At 47.5% G+C, this 21203-nt stretch overlaps 1 protein-coding gene and 1 long non-coding RNA gene across 3 annotated transcripts in view; one reads left to right on the top strand and one right to left on the bottom strand.

Annotated features, from left to right (window-relative positions):
* LOC129536011 (uncharacterized) overlaps positions 1-18058 on the bottom strand; it is an 85673-nt gene extending 67615 nt beyond the window's left edge. The window contains exon 1 of one of the 2 annotated variants that reach the window (XR_016036629.1): positions 17564-18058. This is a non-coding gene — a long non-coding RNA (uncharacterized LOC129536011). The remainder of the gene's footprint in view (positions 1-17563) is intronic. The other variant, XR_016036628.1, reaches the window with a different exon arrangement.
* Positions 1-21203, top strand: part of LOC148773719 (liprin-alpha-1-like) — a 219025-nt gene that overhangs the window by 163365 nt on the left and 34457 nt on the right. The window lies entirely within an intron of this gene.

The raw sequence follows: 21203 nt of genomic DNA, 5'->3' as shown, positions 1-21203 counted from the left end.
TGGCTCAGTGGTAAAGAATCCTCCTGCCAATGCAGGAGATGCAAGACACATGGGTCAGGAAGATCCCTTGGAGAAGGAAATGGCACCCACTCCAGTGTTGTCGCCTGGGAAATCCCATGGATGGAGGAGCCTGGTGGGCTATAGTCCATGGGGTCGCAAAGAGTAGGATACAACCGAGTGACTAAGCACGCACACACAGTATCCAGATGGTGTTATGGGGCTTATTTATTGAAGGAGGGTGACCTGTATTTATCCAGGGTCCCAGAGGCAGGGCAAAGAAAGAGAGGACTCCAAGCTTCCTGACTCCCAGCCTCCCAACATACTCGAAGGATGTGCCCTGTGTCCCCCCAAAAGGCACACACTTCAAAAATAATAGGCAAAAAGTTGTGGTTCTTTGCCTAAAATGGCCTGGTCAATTATTCAAGTCATTCCAGGGCCCCAGTATCCAGTCAACCAGGATTGTCACTAGCATCCTTTCTGGAGGGAACCTATCAGAGATGGTTTTGACACTAGTGACCACCACCTCGGGCCAGATTGGGGCCCCTGAAGTGCAGAGGGTCAGGCTCATACAGGACACAGCTGCCTGAGGAGGGGGAGAACCCCTGGGCTCACAGGCGGGTGCTCAGACTGAGCACAGAGGGAGTACCTGGAAAAGTCAAAGCGAGATTCATTCAGTCCATTCTTACTGCACACCATCCTCAGCGTCTCTTTTGAAATGTTATCATGGAATGAACACTGAATAGGAGCTCTATCCTCTGTTTTTAAAACTGAAGCATAGTTGATTTACAATGTGTTAGTTTCTGCTACACGGTAAAGTGACTCAGTTGTACATATTTATATATCCATATATGGGATTCCAGGTGGCTCAGTGATAAAGAATCTGCTTGCCAATGCAGGAGATGTGAGCTCAAGCCCTGGTTCGGGAAGATCCCCTGGAGGAGGAAATGGCAACCCACTCCAGTATTCTCGCCTGGGAAATCCCATGGATAGAGGAGCCTGATGGGCTACAGTCCATGGAATCAACTTAGCAACTAAACTACAATGTATATACATACACAAACACACACACATGTGAAAGTGAAAATATTAGTTCCTCAGTCGTGTCCAACTCTTTGTGACCCCATAGAAGTAGCCCGCCAGGCTCCTTTGTCCATGGGATTCTCCAGGCAAGAATCTCTGAGTTCCACCCTCTTAACAAACACATCAAAGTGTGTCATGGATCTCTGTTGACTCCAGGCACCACGGTGGACCTGATCTCTAGAGCTTACTCATCTTGCTTGGATGAAACTTTACGCCCTTTGATTCCTAACTCTTTGATAATGGATTTGGGTGATATGTTTTAGCCTATGTCCTTAATTTAGAGGTGAAGAAAATGAGGCTCAAAACGGAGAAGTAACTTGCCAATCAGTTCATTGGCAGAGATGGGACTAACACACAAATATGAATCCCCCCTCCCAGCTCCAGGTTTTCTCCAGTGCCCAGAGTAAGGCGGTCCAGGCCCACATGTATCAGCAGGTGAGCTTTCTTATATGTGGAAAGAAATGAATTTCTATATTCATGATGATTTATTAAGCACTAAGAGGAGTGTCTACCAAACTCTCTCTGAAATTATTGCCTCTTATTTAGGAAAAAAGGCATGCTGTTTTGATGGTAACAAGTCCAGTGTAACTCATAGGGTACTTTTAAAAATACCTGTCAGCTTTGATATCGGAAATAGAAGAAACAAAATTTCTCCATTTCTCCATGGTGGTGGTGGTGATTTAGTCTCTTAAGCTGCATATGACTCTTGCGACCCCATGGACTATAGCCCGCCAGGCTGCTCTGTCCATGGGATTTCCCTGGCAAGAATACTGGTGCGGATTGCCATTCCTTTCCCTAGGGGATCTTCCCGATCCAAGGGTGGAACTCACGTCTCCTCCACTGCTGGCGGATTCTTTACCTCTGAGCCACCAGAGAAGCCCCCTTTCTCTACATACCTGCATACAGCATATGGATATGTTCAAATCGGTATTTGGTATTTTTTTATTGATATGTTCATGAAAAAATTCAGGGTAATAAATTCTGGTAATCAAGTAACATGAAATTGGGGAATGGCTATTTTTTCTTCATTTAGCCTTATATAATTTCCATTTTGAGTTACTTGCTGTCTTTAAAATTAAAAAAACTACAACAACTCATTTTTGAACCAGACAAAAGCTATTCTTTTTTTCTGCCTAATTTATAAATATGTCAATCTGTTTTTACCACAACTTATTGCAAAACAGCTGACTATATTAACAAACATGTAAATCTAATGTTATTTCTTTTTTTCAGTTGTGGCTCACTGGCTTAGTTGCCCTGTGGCATGTGGAATCTTCCTGGATGAGGAATCGAACCTGTGTCCCGTGCATTGGCAGGCGGATTCTGTACCTCTGGACCACCAGGAGTTGGCAGGTGCTCTGGCCTACTGCCATGAAAAGAAGGTGATTCACTGCTGCTGGGGCTCATAGGTGAGGTGAAGATGCAGACTTTGGCTGGTCTGTGCACACACCCTCTCTAAGGAGAAAGACGATGTGTGGGACACTGGACTACTTGCCCCCAGAAATGATCGAAGGGAAAACAAACAATGAGAAGGTGGATCTATGGTGCCTAGGGGTGCTCTGCTATGAGCCTCTGGTGGGAACTCTGCCCTTTGAGGGCGCCTCCCATAGTGAGACCTACAGACGCATCCTCAAGGTGGATGTAAGATTTCCTGCATCAATACCTTTGGGGACTCAGGACCTGATCTCCAGGCTTCTCAGATACCAGCCCTAGGAGCAACTTCCCTTGGCCCAATCTTGGAGCACCCATGGGTCCCGGCCCACTCTCGGAGGGTGCTGCCCCGGCTGCTCAAATGGCTTCCTTAGCCCTGCCCAGCCCTATTCCTTGGTGAGTGCTTGTGGAACACCTGCTCTGGTATCTCATCTGTCTTTTGTTTCTTCACTTGTGAGATGCATCATGATAGTTAATAAGGGCTTCCCTTGTGGCTCAGCTGGTAAAGCATTCACCTGAAATGTGGGAGGCCTGGGTTCAATCTTGGCAAGATCCCCTGGAGAAGGGAAAGGCTACTCACTCCAGTATTCTGGCCTGGAGAGTTCCACGGACTGTATAGTCCATGGGGTCACAAAGAATCAGACAGGACTGAGCAACTTTTAGATTATGTCTTTTCAGGTACAGCTGCATCAACCAGATTGATTACCTTTGTGTCTAGCACACTCTGCAAAATCTGATACCTAGCCTTCAAAGTAGGAGCACCAGGAGAGAGAAACTGTCTAAACCAGGCTGCTTCCTCTCCATTAAAATCTTCCTTTTCAGCACTCACGTGATGTAACCATTGACTCCAGATGGTCTGCCTACAGAATGCCGTTGATCTCCCGAGCATTAGCAAGCAGGTGACAACACTGAATGAGCCAAAATCTCTAGATTTCAGATGAAAAGAATGTCATAAGGAATATGGTGAGGAAGACAGATGTGACATGGGTTTTGAAAAATAAACACCCAACAAGTACTCATGCATGAAAAATTTGTAAATAAAAGAACCTCACATATCCTCAGCTTAAATAGTCATTGTAACAGCTGTTTTTAAAAATACATCTTGGTGGATTAGAAATGCAGAATCCTCTTTACTTGGCAAGAACTGTTTGTAACAACTCTTCTTTGAGGACAGAGCCTAGAATTTTAATAGTCTCTGTGTTAGGAGGTCAACTATCACTGTGGGGTCAGCAAATGACTTCTGGTATTTTGAATATATTGGCTTCATTTGGAGGAAAGATTATGTCAGCATTTTCTCTAAGGGGATTTGAAGGTTTAGCTTAGACAGTCTATACTCAATTTTGCTCAGCAATGGGGTTATAGTGGAGAAATGTAACCCTCAGTACACTTTTAAAGTCAACATTTGTTATTAAGAGTAACGCTTGTCAAGTTATAATAATGTTCAAAGGCATTATTTATTTATTCCTCAGGTGAGGATGGAGCAAATTCCGCATGTCATGTGCTGGCCAGTGAGTAGGCTGCAGAGATGGCTAAGATGTGGCCGCTTGCCCTCAAGGAACTCAGAATTTAGTGGCAAAAGCAGACCTTGAATGAATGATGCCCCTGCTGTGGTAGAGTCCAAGTGTCAAAAAGTGCAAAGAAGAGAGCTGCTTATGTGGGAGAATTAGGGAATACAGGTGTCCATATATAACATCTTTTAGAACATTATCAGTCAGCGAAAGCGCAGTTTGGATGGTCCCCTGAAAATCAAGCAGCAGTGTGTGGAGTTAGAGTGGCTTCAGCATAGTCATAGGCAGAGAAGGGAATAAAAGACAAGAAAAAGCCAAAGCCTGGAGAAAAGGGACATGCTGTGGGACACCCCAGAGAGGAGAGGGAGTCGTGAGGTCCAGTGAAAGCCAGAATGTGGAGAGACTCACACAGAAGGCTGGGGATGGGCAGAGGGGAGCTGGGGAGCCTGTATCCCTGTTTCTATTTCTTCAGAAAGAAGGCAGCGGGCCGTCCTCGGTTGGGAACAGGAGATCAGTAGAGGGATAATCGTACAGAAAAGCGGGTCTGGGGAGCGGGTGAGAAAGGCGCTCTGAGAGACACACGGTGGCGGAGACCCTGGGAGGCCACGTCGTGTGGAGAAAATGTGAGGTCAGACCACCCGTGGGACGGTCCCAGTGACGCGCACGTTCCCTTCAGGGGACACGGCTCCCGTCTTTCGTATCAGAAGCGTTCGACATTTCTGACTCCACCTTTCTCGAAATGCTCTTCCTTCCATGAAGGTGTCCTCTGACCTCGCGGCCCACTCCTCCCCAGTGCTGCTCCAGTGCACAGTCTCTGAAATGCTGAAGCTCCTTAGAGTGGCACTTTCTAGCAGTGTGCGCTCAGCGTGCTCAGTCGCTTCAGTCGTGTCGGACTCTTTGCGACCCTGTGGACTACCACCCATGAAACTCCTCTGCCCACGGGATTCTCCAGGCAAGAATACTGGAATGGTTGCTGTGCCCTCCTCCAGGGGATCTTCCCGACCCAAGGATCGAACCCGACCTTCAAGTCTCCTGCATAGGCCGGCGGGTTCTTCACCACTAGCGCCACCTGGGAGGCCCATCGACTCCCTACTCCACATGCAATTCTCCGAAGGCTAGAGCTTCAAGCAAAAAGTCTCCCGAATGGCCTTCCTGACTTATCTCATTCAAACCAAGTTATGTCACTCCTCTGCTAGATAAGGAAACAAACACCCTTGGCTTCCCAATGTGTAGAAAACCCCTCGTCTTTTCCAGAGCTTTCAGCCTCCTGCATCTCTCCCAACACTGCTTTCTCATGCTCATCTCAGAAAATACCCCCCCCTCCAGTATCCTTTGACCCCAGAGGCCTTTAAGTTCTTCCAAGTGTTGCCACCAAGATCTTGGCTTTCTGTGCTCACTGAAGCTGCACGAAAAACACGGAGACAGAGTCTGGAGGAAATAGGAAGGTGTCTTTAATCCTCAGCCAGCAGAGAGGGGAACACAGTAGGTTCATGCCTCAAGAGCTGTGCCCCGTCCTCCAAGAAAAGTCTCAGGGCTTATATAAGACGAAGGCTTGCAGTCTGGGTCCCTGATGAGGATCAAAGGTGCTAGCATCTTCATTTCTTCCTCTTGCCCGCTTTCAAAATCAGTCATAAGCTGGGAGCCTCTGGCAGCAGCCCGTTGTCTTTTGTGCCTGGTGCTGAGTGAGGCCTTCTTTCTGTAATGTAAAAAGAGAAAACCTAGGAGGAGCGGTCTTCGAAGAGAGTGCTGCCAAAGTGAGCGGCAAATACACGGTGCAAGTGGCACCGAGTCAGAGGACAACAGGTCCACCTTGTAGCTCATGCAGAGTTAGGCAAGTTTAGTTACAGACTACAGATTAGGAAAAGTGAAGCAACCAGGAAGGATCAGGCCTGCTCACTGTTCTCTTAACTCATTGTTCTATTTTTCCTTTTCACTGCAACACCAGGTACCATTTTAGTAGCCGCCCAAGAGCCTTTCCACACCCGAGCTTTCCACCCAGGACGCCCTTCCCTCTGCCGGCCTGCCTCACTCCTGTGCAGTGCAGATGACGCAGCTCTCAGCTCACGGTGTCCTCTTGAACAGCATCTTCTCGAACACGAGCTCTATAAACGAGCCCTTTCCTTTCCTTTTTCTATGATTATCTCTCATCTGTGCGATGACGTGCTTCTCTCTCCCAAGAGGTTGTCAGAAACGCATGTTTTGTTCACCACTGAAGCTCCCGTTGCAGCACACAATTCCTGGCACAGAGTGAGTGCCCAGGAATATTTTAAAGGAGAAAAAGAGGAAGAAAAAGAGAGACGAGAAAAGGAAAAATGAGAAGAAAGAACCAGACAAACATTTTAGGTCAGATAAGTTCTGACCTAAACAAGATGCGGGATCAAACAAGATGAGGGACTAGGGAGCCCCGATGAGTCAAATCTGCCTGCTCAGTCGCTCAGTCGTGTCCGACTCTGTGTGACCCCATGCATGGACTGTAGCCCACCAGGCTCCTCTGTCCATGGGATTCTCTAGGCAAGAGTACTGGAGTGGGTTGCCCTGCCCTCCTCCAGGGGATCTTCCTGACCCAGGGATTCAACTTGGGTCTCCTGCATCACAGGCAGTTTCTTTACCACTGAGCCACCTGGGAAGCCCAATGAGCCAAAGTTGGGAGGGTATTAAAGTAAGTAAAAGAAAGGATGAGGGGACTTACAGGAGCAAGAGATAGTTTCCTTCACAGATGGGGGTTCTTCATTATTCACTAGACTTGATTATTCGAGGATCTTGCAGAATTCCTGGTTAACCTGGTAAACAATTGACTTCCAGAAAGTTATGGAACTAAAATTAAATGATGCACACATTTTATTTATCCTTGTTTATAGGGAGCAAGATTAGTTTAGTTATTATTTTGTGTCTTCCTGAGGGATATTACTAAGTCACCAAGCTTTGAATGATGGTACTGTAGAAACAGCGCATGCTTGTTCATGATGGTGAAGCATGTGGCCCAGAAAAGAGGATCCCAGTGTGCTTGATGAAGACTCTCAGATGAGTTTTCAGGGCCAGGGTGACAGCAGCACCCTGCAGTCCGAACCCAGAGAGTATCACCTCTTGGAATAATTCTCTAAGCTTCTCTGCCATTTAATCTGGCAGTTTATTAGAGATGGAATCCCAGACTTCCACAGCTCTGAAGATGAGAGAAAGGAAGGAAAGAAGCAAGTGAGAATGAGTAGGGCCAGTTCGAGGCTTTAGTGACGTCTAGTTTCTGTTTCAGGGCTTCCCCAGTGGCTCAGGGGTAAAAAGCCGGCCTGTCAATGCAGGAGGTGTGTGCTCCATCCCTGGTTCAGGAAGATCCCCTGGAGAAGGGAATGGTTGCCCACTCTAGTATCCTTGCCTTAGAAATTCCAAGGACAGAGGAGCCTGATGGGCCACAGTGCATGGGGTCTCAAAGAGTCAAATGTGACTTAGAAACTAAACAACGACGACAATTTCTGTTTCACCATGAAAACGATGGAAAAACAAGATTTAACACCCTGTGGTCAGACAGTGGACAGTGCTTAGCCTAAAGCTTTTCTTATTTCTACAAGGTGAAATATGTGATTTCTCACTTTATCCGTCTCTTCTTTCCGTCATGGACTATATTCTCCAACATGATTTTCTTCCTTATTGACTCACCTGTGGGAGGGCTATTATTCAGAGCGACAGCGACAAAGCATGTGCTGTTCCATCCCAATTCTAATGTCTAATTAGCATTTAGCTATTATTAATTCAGCCACTTCTATTTTCTCCCTCCCACTTTCAAGTGAGGTAAAGGCTGACATTTCAGGCAGATGTGTTGCCCAAAATAAAGTCTGATTCTCTGAGAGTCAAATTATCAGATCGGGTTCATTAAGACCTCTCTGTTACCAAGAAGGAGGGAGGGAATAAGGTGGGGGGGGTGGGGTGGAAATGACAACATTTCATGCAATTTCTTCTCAAACTTGGGATTTGGGGAGCAGGAGGCTCTTGTCATGTTAAATAAGAGATATCTTCAAGTCAAGAAAATAAAAGCAGAGAAAAATAAAGATGGAATAATTTTGGAATCAAGCTTATCTTCACATCTTAAATAAGCTTTTAAACTCACTGGCACACCACAGTTTACGCCCGGCAATGGCAAGCCACTCCAGTACTCTTGCCTAGAAAATCCCATGGATGGAGGAGCCTGGTAGGCTGCAGTCCATGGGGTCGCTAAGGGTCGGACACGACTGAGCGACTTCACTTTCACTTTCACACATTGGAGAAGGAAATGGCAACCCACTCCAGTGTTCTTGCCTGGAGAATCCCAGGGACGGGGGAGCCGGGTGGGCTTTCGTCTATGGGGTCACACAGAGTCGGATACGACTGAAGTGACTCAGCAGCAGCAGCAGCAGCAACATGTCACTGCCCACATTTCTCTGCATTTTTTATTTTTAAGAGCAGATTTAAGAAGCCACAACTTACAAAAGTAGCAACTAAAGAGTTTATTATATTTTTAATTCCGTGTCAGTGATGATATCTTATTTTTGAGACCAATAGATCATTTAAAATAAAGTATTATAAAAATAGAAACTTAGAATTAACCTGTATAGGTACGGAATAGTTTGGGCATGGTTTTGCCTAAGTTTTTCTGTATGTCTGTATGCGTGAAAGAGAAATAAAGACAGAGACTGAGATTAGGTGGACTTTAACTTTTAGTCACTCAGTCATGTCTGGCTCTTTGCGACCCCATGGACTGCAGCACGCCAGGATTCCCTGTCCTTCACTGTCTCCCAGAGTTTGCTCAAGCTCATGTCCATTGAATTGGTGATGCCATCCAACCATCTCATCCTCTGTCATCCCCTTCTCCTCCTGCCCTCATTCTTTCCCAGCATCAGGGTCTTTTCCAATGAGTTGGCTCTTCGTATTATGTGGCTAGAGTATTGGAGCTTCAGATTCAGCATCTGTCCTTGAAATGAATACTCAGGGTTGATTTCCTTTAGAATTGACTGGTTTGATCTTGCCGTCCAAGGGTCTCTCAAGATTGATGCCAAAACTATGCCCAGAGATTAGGTCTTGAATGTGTAGAACTGGCAGAATAAGATTTCACAGAATATTATTTTTTTTTATTTAAAAAATTTTATTTGGCAATACTAAAAATAATTATTCTTTAGTAATCTAGAAAAAGTACTTTTATCCTTAGAGTGTTTTTACTTGCTACTTTATTATTTAGTCTAATAGTCAGTCTAATATTTGGGTTCTCATCATGTTAAAAGACATTGTGCTAAACCGTGTGGAGAAAAGAGGAATAAGCAGCTCTGCTCCCTCGGCGCCAACTGGGCGACAGAGAAGCAGCTTTCAGCGAGGACGCCTGGGGGCGGTGAAGCCACTCCCGTGACAGCCGGTGGCTGAGGAAGGGTTGTGGAACAAGGACCTTAAGTTGGACTTGAAAAGTGGATAGGAGTTCTCCAGGGAGGCAGGAAGGGGAGTGTGTTCCATTCAGAAGACCCAACTTGTGGAAAAGCCCCAAGTGGAGAAAAGCGTGGTGCTCACAGAGAATCAGGGTTCAGACTCAAGAAGCAATGGGGACAATTGCAGACAGATAGGCTAAAGGACATTAACCTGTGCTAAAGAGTCTTGTGCTCCTGGTGGTTCAGTGGTAAAGAATCTGCCTGTAGGAGACAGGACACGTGGGTTTGATCCCTGGGTCAGGAAGATCCCCTGAAGGAGGAAATGTCAACCCAGTCCAGTATTCCTGCTGGGACCATCCCAAGGACAGAGGAACCTAATAGATTACAGTTCATAAGGTCTCAAAGAGTTGGACACGACTGAGCAAGCAGTACTCAAACAGTCCTGCCAGGAGAATGGGGATGGCTTGATCCAGTTTCTTATCAAGAAAATGAGTGATTAGAAATGAAACTGCAGTGGGAAAAAGATTGAAAACAAGAAATTAGAGAAAGACACGGACTTCTGATTCAAAATGGAATTACTCCATTCTCCTCAATGCTGACAAAGTGGCAAAAAGATTAAAACTTACATAAATATGTAGTAGCACTGGGAATCTTGCAGTGATTCTAATCAGAATATCAGCATAGGTTTTAATTTCTGAATCTTTGAAGTGTGACATGTATGGTTAAATACATGCTTAAGATTCACCTGGGCTTTCCGGGTGGCTCAGTGGTAAAGAATTCACCTGCAACGCAGGAGACACAAGTTCGATCTCTGGGTCAGGGAGATCCCCTGGAAGAGGAAATGGCAACACTCCAGTATTCTTGCCTGGAAAATTCCAAGAACAGAGGGGCCTGGGGCCTATAGACCATGGTGTTGCAAAAGAATCGGATTCAACTTGGCAACTAAACAAAATCAGTCTAAACGGGAAAATGGGAATTTTTTTTTTATCTTTCAACAAAGAGAGTTTAATAGAAAAAAGGCAATTAGACACACATAGATGATGCGACCACGGGGAGAGGAGTTTGATAGCACCCTGTAGTGAGAGCCAGCTGCTGCTGGGCATGTGGGCAGAAGTGAGAACCCAAAAGCGCATCCCCAGGGGAGCTGGAGATAGCACGCAACCAGGTGGAATTTACACAAAAGGTTAAGATGGGGGGGTCACTCTCTCTCACTGCCCCCCTCCAGCACCTTAGAAAGGATTTGGCTTCTCACTATGTCCTCCCGTGATTTTTCCTCAGTGCCGGGGCATAGACGTTGGATAGACAGGACGTGGAAACAGAGATGCAAACTCTCTGGGGTCTCTTCTTATAAGGACCTTAATTCTGTGGGATCCAGGCATCACCCTTTTCACCTCCCTTAATGTCACAGACTTCTTCAGGGGCCCCTTCTTCAAATACAGCCACACTGGGTACTAATACCCTATGTATTTTGGGGAGACACAAACATTCAATACGTAACACACTTAAAGGAAAAGCAGTGTTCCCCAATGAATTCAGAAGGTATCTAACTTAGAAAGTCCAAAAATAATTTCGGTTTTGCCTTGTTGCACTTTACCATTTGATATTGGAATACATTCTTAAATAAATGCAGTTATGATATTAAGAAGAAAAGAAATTCGGATACCCAAATCATCCAATTAATTAGAGCACAGTAACTCCAGTACTACAATAAAAGATTACTGCAGGGAAGCTGATCTCAGCATTGTTCAGCATTCAGTTCAGTTCAGTTCAGTCACTCAGTCGTGTCCGACTCTTTGCGACCCCATGAATCACAGCACGCCAGGCCTCCCTGTCCATCACCAACTCCCGGAGTTCACTCAAACTCATGCCACATCAAACTCATGTCGGTGATGCCATCCAGCCATCTCACTCTCTTTCGTCCCTTTCTCTTCCCGCCCCCAATCCCTCCCAGCATCAGAGTCTTTTGGAGTGAGTCAACTCTTCACATGAGGTGGCCAAAGTGTTGGAGCTTCAGCTTTAGCATCAGTCCTTCCAATGAACACCCAGGATTCATCTCCTTTAGAATGGACTGGTTCGACCTCCTTGCAGTCCAAGGGACTCTCAAGAGTCTTCTCCAACACCACAGTTTGAAAGCATCAATATTGTGGCGATCAGCTTTCTTCACAGTCCAACTCTCACATCCATACGTGACCACGGGAGAAACCATAGCCTTGACTAGACGGACCTTGGGTTGGCAAAGTAATGTCTCTGCTTTTTAATATACTACCTGCTGCTAAGCTGCTAAGTCGCTTCAGTCGAGTCCGACTCTGTGCAACCCCACAGACGGCAGCCCACCAGGCTCCCCCGTCCCCGGGATTCTCCAGGCAAGAACACTGGAGTGGGTTGCCATTTCCTTCTCCAAATATACTACCTAGGCTGGTCATAATTTTCCTTCCAAGGAGTAAGCGTCTTTTAATTTCCTGGCTGCAATCAGCATCCGCAGTGATTTTGGAGCCCAAAAAAATAAAGTCTGACACTGTTCCCACTGCTTCCCCATCTATTTCCCATGAAGTGATGGGACCGGATGCCATGATCTTCGTTTTCTGAATGTTGAGCTTCAAGCCAACTTTTTCACTCTCCTCTTTCACTTTCATCAAGAGGCTTTTTAGCTCCTCTTCACTTTCTGCCATAACTGTCCATAACCAAATATTATGCACAGTTAAAAAAAAGTTGATATATATTCTAAATTGTTTTTCAATAATGTAATGAAGCTCAACATTCAGAAAACAAAGATCATGGCATCTGGTCCCACCACTTCATGGGAAATAGATGGAAAAACAGTGGAAACAGCGTCAGACTTTATTTTTTTGGGCTCCAAAATCACTGCAGATGCTGATTGCAGCCATGAAATTAAAAGACGCTTACTCCTTGGAAGGAAAGTTGTGACCAACCTTGATAATATATTGAAAAGCAGAGACATTACTTTGCCAACAAAGGTCCGTCTAGTCAAGGCTATGGTTTTTCCCGTGGTCATGTATGGATGTGAGAGTTGGACTGTGAAGAAAACTGATCGCCAAAGAATTGATGCTTTTGAACTGTGGTGTTGGAGAAGACTCTTGAGAGTCCCTTGTACCGCAAGGAGATCCAACCAGTCCATTCTAAAGGAGATCGATCCTGGGTGTTCATTGGAAGGACTGATGCTAAAGCTGAAACTGCAATACTTTGGCCACCTCATGCGACGAGTTGACTCACTGGAAAAGACTCTGATGCTGGGAAAGGTTGGGGGTGGGAGGAGAAGGGGACGACCGAGAATGCGATGGCTGGATGGTATCACCGACTCTGTGGACATGAGTTTGAGTGAACTCAGGGAGTTGGTGATGGATAGGGAGGCCTGGCGTGCTGTGATTCATGGGGTCGCGGAGAGTCGGACACGACTGAGCGACTGAACTGAACTGAACTGAATGAAATAAATGCTTCTAATCAGGATCACATGAGCATGGATAGCAACAATCCTTTTTCCTAAGAGAACCATCCTCGAAGAAGCTGTAAGTTTCAGACAGCACGACACAGAAGACGGAGGAAACCAAGAAATATTGACAGAATACAGCAACTGATTACATAAAGGTTAAATGATGTTGTGCATTCTTTTTGATATTATATCTTTGACTACAGAAATCTGCAGAATCTCAGCTGAAGAAAGGGAGTTGCTGGATTAACTGGAGGGAACAGTCTCAGGTGCCAAGGACCAGTAGAAAATGAGGGGTCTGGAAACAGTTTTCCATGCCCTAACCCTGAGAACGGAGAAGGCAATGGCAAGCCACTCCAGTATTCTTGCCTAGAAAATCCCATGGATGGAGGAGCCTGGCAGGCTGTAGTCCGTGGGGTCGCTAAGGGTCGGACACGACTGAGCGACTTCACTTTCAATTTTCACTTTCACACACTGGAGAAGGAAATGGCAACTCACTCCAGTGTTCTTGCCTGGAGAATCCCAGGGATGGGGGAGCCTGGTGGGCTTCCATCTATGGGGTCACACAGAGTCGAACACGACTGAAGTGACTTAGCCGCAGCAGCAGTAGCAGCAACCCTGAGAAAAGAGACATTTAGTTCTTTACAGAGCAATATAAGATATGTGGGAAAACTAACTTCAGATTAAGTGACCTGATGATTATTTCATCAGAAAACAAAAAGGACTAGATCCACTTAACCCTACACTTTAATTTTCATCAATGTGTAACATCAGCAATCTGATATTCCCCAATTTACCAGTTCTCTTGTGAAGATAAAAAGGAAAAGCCCCTAAAATAAGGTGAGTACTTGTCCTGAAGAACAGCAATAAAGGGGATGCAATCTTGGAAGATTGTCTTCAGAGGCTGGCTACAAAGCCAGACCCAAAGAACTCAGCTGGGAAAAGTAGGAGATGGCAGCTGTGAAGAGGAAAGAAAGCAGGCTGAATCCCAGAAGAGACCATGACAAAAGTGGGCCCCGGGGAATTGTCAGCAAGGCCCTGCAACCAAAGATGTTAGCAATTCTATTCCAATTCACACTTCTGTACAGAAAGTGATTCATCTTTCTCAGCTTAGATTTACTTATCTTGACACACTATAAACGTACCTAACATTTTGCATTTCCAATTTAGAAATTAAAGGTTGCCTCAAACACACTGGCTACAATGGGAACAGGAGGATATTCTTTTGTCTTCTTTCAGAGTTTTCCAAGACTGCGTTATAAGGATTAGCAATCACTACCTCTGAAGCTTCTTCTCTCAAGGAAATCATCATCTTGTCAGACAGCAAAGTACACACTGAGAGCATATCGCTGCTCAAAGTGCTAGATTTCTTTTCCTAAAACTCATGTGGGTTTTGGCCTTTTGTTTTCCATATCTAATTTTTTTTTATATAAATTCATTCTCAGGATACTGCTTTCTGGTTGCTGAAGTTTATATAGCTCCATATTTAAATCTTAGGGCCTAGATTCTCAGTAATCTCAAGGTATCACTTTGCCACTTTATCTAATTTTTAAAGTCAGTCTAGTTGTCTACTGATTACAAAAGATAATCTAATCTTCCAGTGTGCTGAGCAATGGGGCTTAAAAAAATACAGGAAAAACAAATACATTAAAGTTCAAAATTAAAATGAACAGTAGGCATCAAAAGCCAGTCCATCTTACAAATTATATAAGACTAGAGAAAGCAGAAAATCTTTTAAAACTAAAAGCAAAACTGGAAAGTTGAAAGATGGCCAGAATCTGGACTTTAAAAAAAAAAAAAAATTCAGGTTGAAATTCCAGCCTGGTTTCCCTTTTTCATTAAAATGTGTTCAAAAAATGCTCTAATATCAAGCTCCTGATTGTTTTCCCCCCTTTAGCATGGTTGTATGTTTTGACTATAAAATTAGTTTAATGAGATAAACTTTGGGGACCAAGATTATTTTAGGCCTACTAGCCTAGTTGTTTTTTCTCAAACGTCATTCACAGTGCATTCCTTGGATCCACCAAAACAGTTGCTAGTTCTCAGCATAACTCAAAGATTGTAACTCAAAGACAGATTCATCATTTCTGATGCAACAGTCAGTTAAAACTGCTTTCTAGTCAAAGGGGAGTTGATACTCTTCGAACATTCATTCCTAACCTTCTGGAAATGCCCCTATTAAAAACCTTCACTTCTTTCCTCAAGACGCCGGGACCCTTCTTCTCACAAATCTACACTAAACAATTCCTCTCATACATATTTCAAAGTCTTGCTTTTCATTCGACTACTGCTCTTTTTGTGGCCAACTGCAGCTCTAAACGTCTCTAATTCTAGAGATTTTAGGGGTTAAAAAACACTCGAGACCAACACTGCTCTTCCCTGTGAAAGAAGGGAAAGATGCAGTTAAGAACTGCTTCCTATCGCAAGTCCCTGAGGAAAATAAAGTCAACAGCAGTCTAACATCAACAAACTAACATGCTCAGAGTAAGTTTTCAGTATGAAATCTCATCGTTTTACTAACACATACGAAACTTCAGTTGGAGAGAGAGATTCTTTGCCTGGGAAGTGGGCAACAGAGGACTTACAGGGAATTTAAAAGACCCTCTCTCTGCCCAGTGATGACGCTCTCACAGCATTGTGCTACACAAAGAAAGAACGTGCACTTTACTGTTTATCTTCCCCGCAAGGCTCCCTACTTCAAATATCTCAATCATGGCTGGGGATCTCTCTACAAAAATCCATCTCAATGTTCAAAGCACAAAACAAAGCTCAGAGGAATACAGTACCTAAGATGAAAAAGGGATGAAAGAACCTACAGTCCTTTCTTCTTCTATTAATAGGGCACTGGTGGATTCGGGAGAGACGTAGAGGCAGGAATATTAGCGGATGAGAAAAAAATAAATAACGGAGGAGGAGGAAAGAGAAGGTAGCACGGGAGGCTTTACTAGTACTTTACTTACTTACTTAATTTATTACTTTACTTACTTTACTATTACCTGACTTTCCTGACAGTTTCAAAGCATTTGGGGGGAGGGGGGGAGAGGAAGAACCTGTTATTTCACTAAAGAAAAAGCAACACTGTAAGAAGAATTGCATCTCAATTATCTTTTATTTTCAGCTCTATCCCTGCAAGCCAGCCCACTTAAGCTTTTACATCACTTTCGTATCTTATTACCTCTATGTTGGGGTTTGGTACTTCAAACAAAGACTTTTTTGTTCTTTTCCTTCTTCTTCTGGAGGTAAAAGATGGCACCGATTTGCTTAAAAGTACGGATGGGAAAAAAAACAAAAAAGTACGGATGGAAAGCATTATCTTGAGGAGTAAATGGTTCTTAATGACAAAACTATGGATTTCTCTATCCCTTTGACTGTCAGCACACCACTAAAGGCTAAATGAAGGCTCAAGAGGGAGGTAACATCCCCCTTGTCAAGTCTCTGTTTCCTTGCTCCTGCGATATTGGCTTTGCCAAGTAACCCAAGTCCAGTAAATAAACATTACAGGTCTCTCCAAACTACTTCTATAAAATAAGATCTTGTTTGACCAACCTTATAGAGCAATCATTTATTTCTACAGCTGCTGAGCTGCTCTGCTGCTCTGTCCGACTACATTCAGAAGGGAACCAAAATTCCAAATTTCATTTATTCTGGGCCAAAAACCAGACCTTTTGTCCTCCTTCCTAGATGTGTTGCAACTTCAAGTTGACTCCTCTGCCTAAATTAGTGGCATATGCTTTTGCTCTTTTAAGAAAGAAAGAAAAAACACCCCTTTTTCCCTTATTGAGGAAGGCACGTAACTCTGATAAAGGCCTCTGCTGCTGCTATTAACCCACTGGAGTGGGTTGCCATTTCCTTCTCCAATGCATGAAAGTGAAAAGTGAAAATGAAGGCGCTCAATTGTGTCTGACTCTTCGCGACCCCATGGACTGCAGCCCACCAGGCTCTTCCGTCCATGGTGTTTTCCAGGCAAGAGTACTGGAGTGGCTTGCCATTGCCTTCTCCGCTTGACATGTTTAACAGCACCTTATTTCAGAGGCTACAAGTGAACCTCCAGCCGTACCCCAGGGCAAACAAACGGAGCGTCCAAGGGGGCAGAGGGGGAAGCCTCCAGGAGGAATAGGCAGACTTTGAAAAACTGACGGGAGGGAGGAGAGGGGACAACTTTCAGGACTAGAAACAGGAGGCAGTCCAGATGCTGCCGACGCCGCCAGGGCCCGGGAAGCCCCGACGCCCCCGCGCCCAGCCCTGGGCGCACTGTCCTCCCGCCCGCGGCCGCGTCCTCCCCCCACAGCCCCCAGCGGCCCGGGAGCGCCACACGCCCCCGCGGCGCCGACCGAGCCCCACGGCTGGCGCAGGGGGCGCGGGCCACCCTCCAACAGGCTGCTCGGCGCGGGCTCGGAGACCCAGAGGGTCAACCCCGTCCGCCGGCAGCGGCCCGCCGCGGCGCCCAGCCCCAAACTCGGGCTCCCCCGCGCCGCGCCGGCCCGCCGCCCGCCCCGAGACAGCCCCGAGACACCCCTCCACAGCGCGGCGCCCACGCCTTTTCTCTCGGCGCCGACGAGAAGGACGCTCCCCGACGAGGACGGACCGCGGCTGCTGGTGCCCGCCCGGCACAGGGTCAGACCGAGGAGCGGGCAGCCGCGGCGGCACCTCCTCAGTCCCCGCTCCCGACTCCTTTTCCCGCTGCGCCGAACGGGAAGGGGCCTGCACGACCCGGGACTCACCTCACACCTCGGGGCCGGGCTCCCGGGAGGCGGGCGCGGCGGCGGGTCCCTCAGCTACACGGAGCCAGCGAGGAGCGCCGGCGAGCTTTCGCGACTGCCGGGGCGCGGGGGCGGGCGGGGGCGGGCGGGGGCGGGCGGGGCGGGGCGCATGCGCGCGCACGGACGGCGCAGGCGCGCTGCGCTCGCTCGGCTGCGCGCTCGCACTTCCAGTCCAGCTTCCGGGTAGCACTCAAATCCGAGAAGGCAGTGGCAACCCACTCCAGTACTCTTGCCTGGAGAATCCCATGGACGGAGGAGCCTCGTAGTCTGCAGTCCGTGGGGTCGCTAAGAGTCGGACACGACTGAGCGACTTCACTTTCCCTTTTCACTTTCATGGATTGGAGAAGGAAATGGCAACCCACTCCAGTATTCTTCCCTGGGGAATCCCATGGACGGGGTGGGGCCTGGTGGGCTGCCGTCTCTGGGGTCACACAGAGTCGGACACGACTGAAGCGACTTAGCAGCAGCAGCAATTTCATATATACGATGTATCTGGTAATCTAACTGCTGCTGCTGCTAAGTCGCTTCAGTCGTGTCCGACTCTGTGCGACCCCAGAGACGGCAGCCCACCAGGCTCCCCCGTCCCTGGGATTTTTAGGCAACAACACTGGAGTGGGTTGCCATTTCCTTCTCCAATCCATGAAAGTGAAAAGGGAAAGTGAAGTCGCTCAGTCGTGTCCGACCCTTAGCGACCCCACGGACCGCAGCCTACCAGGCTCCTCCATCCCCGGGATTCTGCAGGCAAGAGTACTGGAGTGGCTTGCCACTGCCTTCTCCGGCTACCCAGAAGCTGGGCACAAAACGCGAGCGCGCCTCCTCGTCCGTGCGCGCGCATGCGCCCGCCCCGGCCCGCCCCCGCCCGCCCCCGCGCCCCGGCAGTCGCGAAAGCTCGCCGGCGCTCCTCGCTGGCTCCGTGTAGCTGAGGGACCCGCGGCCGCGCCCGCCTCCCAGGAGCCCGGCCCCGAGGTGTGAGGTGAGTCCCGGGTCGTGCAGGCCCCTTCCTTTCCGGCGCAGCGGGAAAAGGAGTCGGGAGCGGGGACTGAGGAGGTGCCGCCGCGGCTGCCCGCTCCTCGGTCTGACCCTGTGCCGGGCGGGCACCAGCAGCCGCGGTCCGTCCTCGTCGGGGAGCGTCCTTCTCGTCGGCGCCGAGAGAAAAGGCGTGGGCGCCGCGCTGTGGAGGGGTGTCTCGGGGCTGTCTCGGGGCGGGCGGCGGGCCGGCGCGGCGCGGGGGAGCCCGAGTTTGGGGCTGGGCGCCGCGGCGGGCCGCTGCCGGCGGACGGGGTTGACCCTCTGGGTCTCCGAGCCCGCGCCGAGCAGCCTGTTGGAGGGTGGCCCGCGCCCCCTGCGCCAGCCGTGGGGCTCGGTCGGCGCCGCGGGGGCGTGTGGCGCTCCCGGGCCGCTGGGGGCTGTGGGGGGAGGACGCGGCCGCGGGCGGGAGGACAGTGCGCCCAGGGCTGGGCGCGGGGGCGTCGGGGCTTCCCGGGCCCTGGCGGCGTCGGCAGCATCTGGACTGCCTCCTGTTTCTAGTCCTGAAAGTTGTCCCCTCTCCTCCCTCCCGTCAGTTTTTCAAAGTCTGCCTATTCCTCCTGGAGGCTTCCCCCTCTGCCCCCTTGGACGCTCCGTTTGTTTGCCCTTGGGGTTCGGCGGGGAGGTTCAAACATAGTCTCTGAAATAAGGTGCTGTTAAACTGGTCAAGGCATTTTAGCATCTTCCTAGAGGCCTTTATCAGAGTTAGGTGCCTTCCTCAGTAAGGGAAAAAGGGGTGTTTTTTTTTTCTTTCTTAAAAGAGCAAAAGCATATGCCACTAATTTAGGCAGAGGAGTCAACTTGAAGTTGCAACATATCTAGGAAGGAGGACAAAAGGTCTGGTTTTTGGCCCAGAATAAATGAAATTTGGAATTTTGGTTCCCTTCTGAATGTAGGCAAGAGCAGCAGAGCATCTCAGCAGCTGTAGAAATAAATGACTTCTCTATAAGGTTGGTCAAACAAGATCTTATTTTATAGAAGTAGTTTGGAGAGACCTGTAATGTTTATTTACGGGACTTGGGTTACTTGGCAAAGCCAATATCACAGGAGCAGGGAAACAGAGACTTGACAAGGGGGATGTTACCTCCCTCTTGAGCCTTCATTTAGCCTTTAGTGGTGTGCTGACAGTCAAAGGGATAGAGAAATCCATAGTTCTGTTATTAAGAACCACCTCAAGATAATGGTTTCCATCCGTACTTTTTTCTTTTTTTTCCCATCCGTACTTTTAAGCAAATCAGTGCTATCTTTTACTTCCAGAAGAAGAAGGAAAAGAACAAAAAAGTCTTTGTTTGAAGCACCAAACCCCAACATAGAGGTAATAAGATACAAAAGTGATGTAAAAGCTTAAGTGGGCTGGCTTGCAGGGATAGAGCTGAAAATAAAAGATAATTGAGATGCAATTCTTCTTACAGTGTTGCTTTTTCTTTAGTGAAATAACAGGTTCTTCCTCTCCCCCCCTCCCCCCAAATGCTTTGAAACTGTCAGGAAAGTCAGGTAATAGTAAAGTAAGTAAAGTAATAAATTAAGTAAGTAAAGTACTAGTAAAGCCTCCCGTGCTACCTTCTCTTTCCTCCTCCTCCGTTATTTATTTATTTTTTTCTCATCCGCTAATATTCCTGCCTCTACGTCTCTCCCGAATCCACCAGTGCCATATTAATAGAAGAAGAAAGGACTGTAGGTTCTTTCATCCCTTTTTCATCTTAGGTACTGTATTCGTCTGAGCTTTGTTTTGTGCTTTGAACATTGAGATGGATTTTTGTAGAGAGATTCCCCAGCCACGATTGAGATATTTGAAGTAGGGAGCCTTGCGGGGAAGATAAACAGTAAAGTGCACGTTCTTTCTTTGTGTAGCACAATGCTGTGAGAGCGTCATCACTGGGCAGAGAGAGGGTCTTTTAAATTCCCTGTAAGTCCTCTGTTGCCCACTTCCCAGGCAAAGAATCTCTCTCTCCAACTGAAGTTTCGTATGTGTTAGTAAAACGATGAGATTTCGTACTGAAAACTTACTCTGAGCATGTTAGTTTGTTAATGTTAGACTGCTGTTGACTTTATTTTCCCTAGGGACTTGCGATAGGAAGCAGTTCTTAACTGCATCTTTCCCTTCTTTCACAGGGAAGAGCAATGTTGGCCTCGAGTGTTTTTTGACCCCTAAAATCTCTAGAATTAGAGACGTTTAAAGCTGCAGTTGGCCACAAAAAGAGCAGTAGTGCGATGTTGTTTTCTGAAAAGCGAGCGAGGAGCTAGCTGCCTGCTGGAGGATGGTAGCCGCCTCCACACCAGACTCCAGGACCCATAGTCAGGCGGTGAGGGTACCTGAGCTCCCAGGGAGGCTCAGACCCCGCCTAGCCCCTCTGAGGCCACGTGTGCGGGTCCAGACCCAGCCTGACCACTTCCTGGGGGCTGAGCAGCCTCAGGCACATGGCTTCCGCACTCGGAACCTCAGTTTTTCCATCTGTAGAATGAAGGTGATGGCACGTCCTCCCTGCCAGGGGGTGGGCAGCATTGCCATGGACATGGGACAGGGGAGAAGGACGTGTTTCTTGCAGTTTCCAGCTGAGGCCTTGTGGGCATGAGC

Source organism: Moschus berezovskii, chromosome 27, assembly GCF_049115385.1.
Source record: "Moschus berezovskii isolate FMDL1 chromosome 27, NW_MosBer_1.0, whole genome shotgun sequence".
Classification (NCBI taxonomy): domain Eukaryota; kingdom Metazoa; phylum Chordata; class Mammalia; order Artiodactyla; family Moschidae; genus Moschus; species Moschus berezovskii.
The sequence above is the reverse complement of the archived record's forward strand: the minus strand, read 5'-3'. Positions and strand labels throughout refer to the sequence as shown.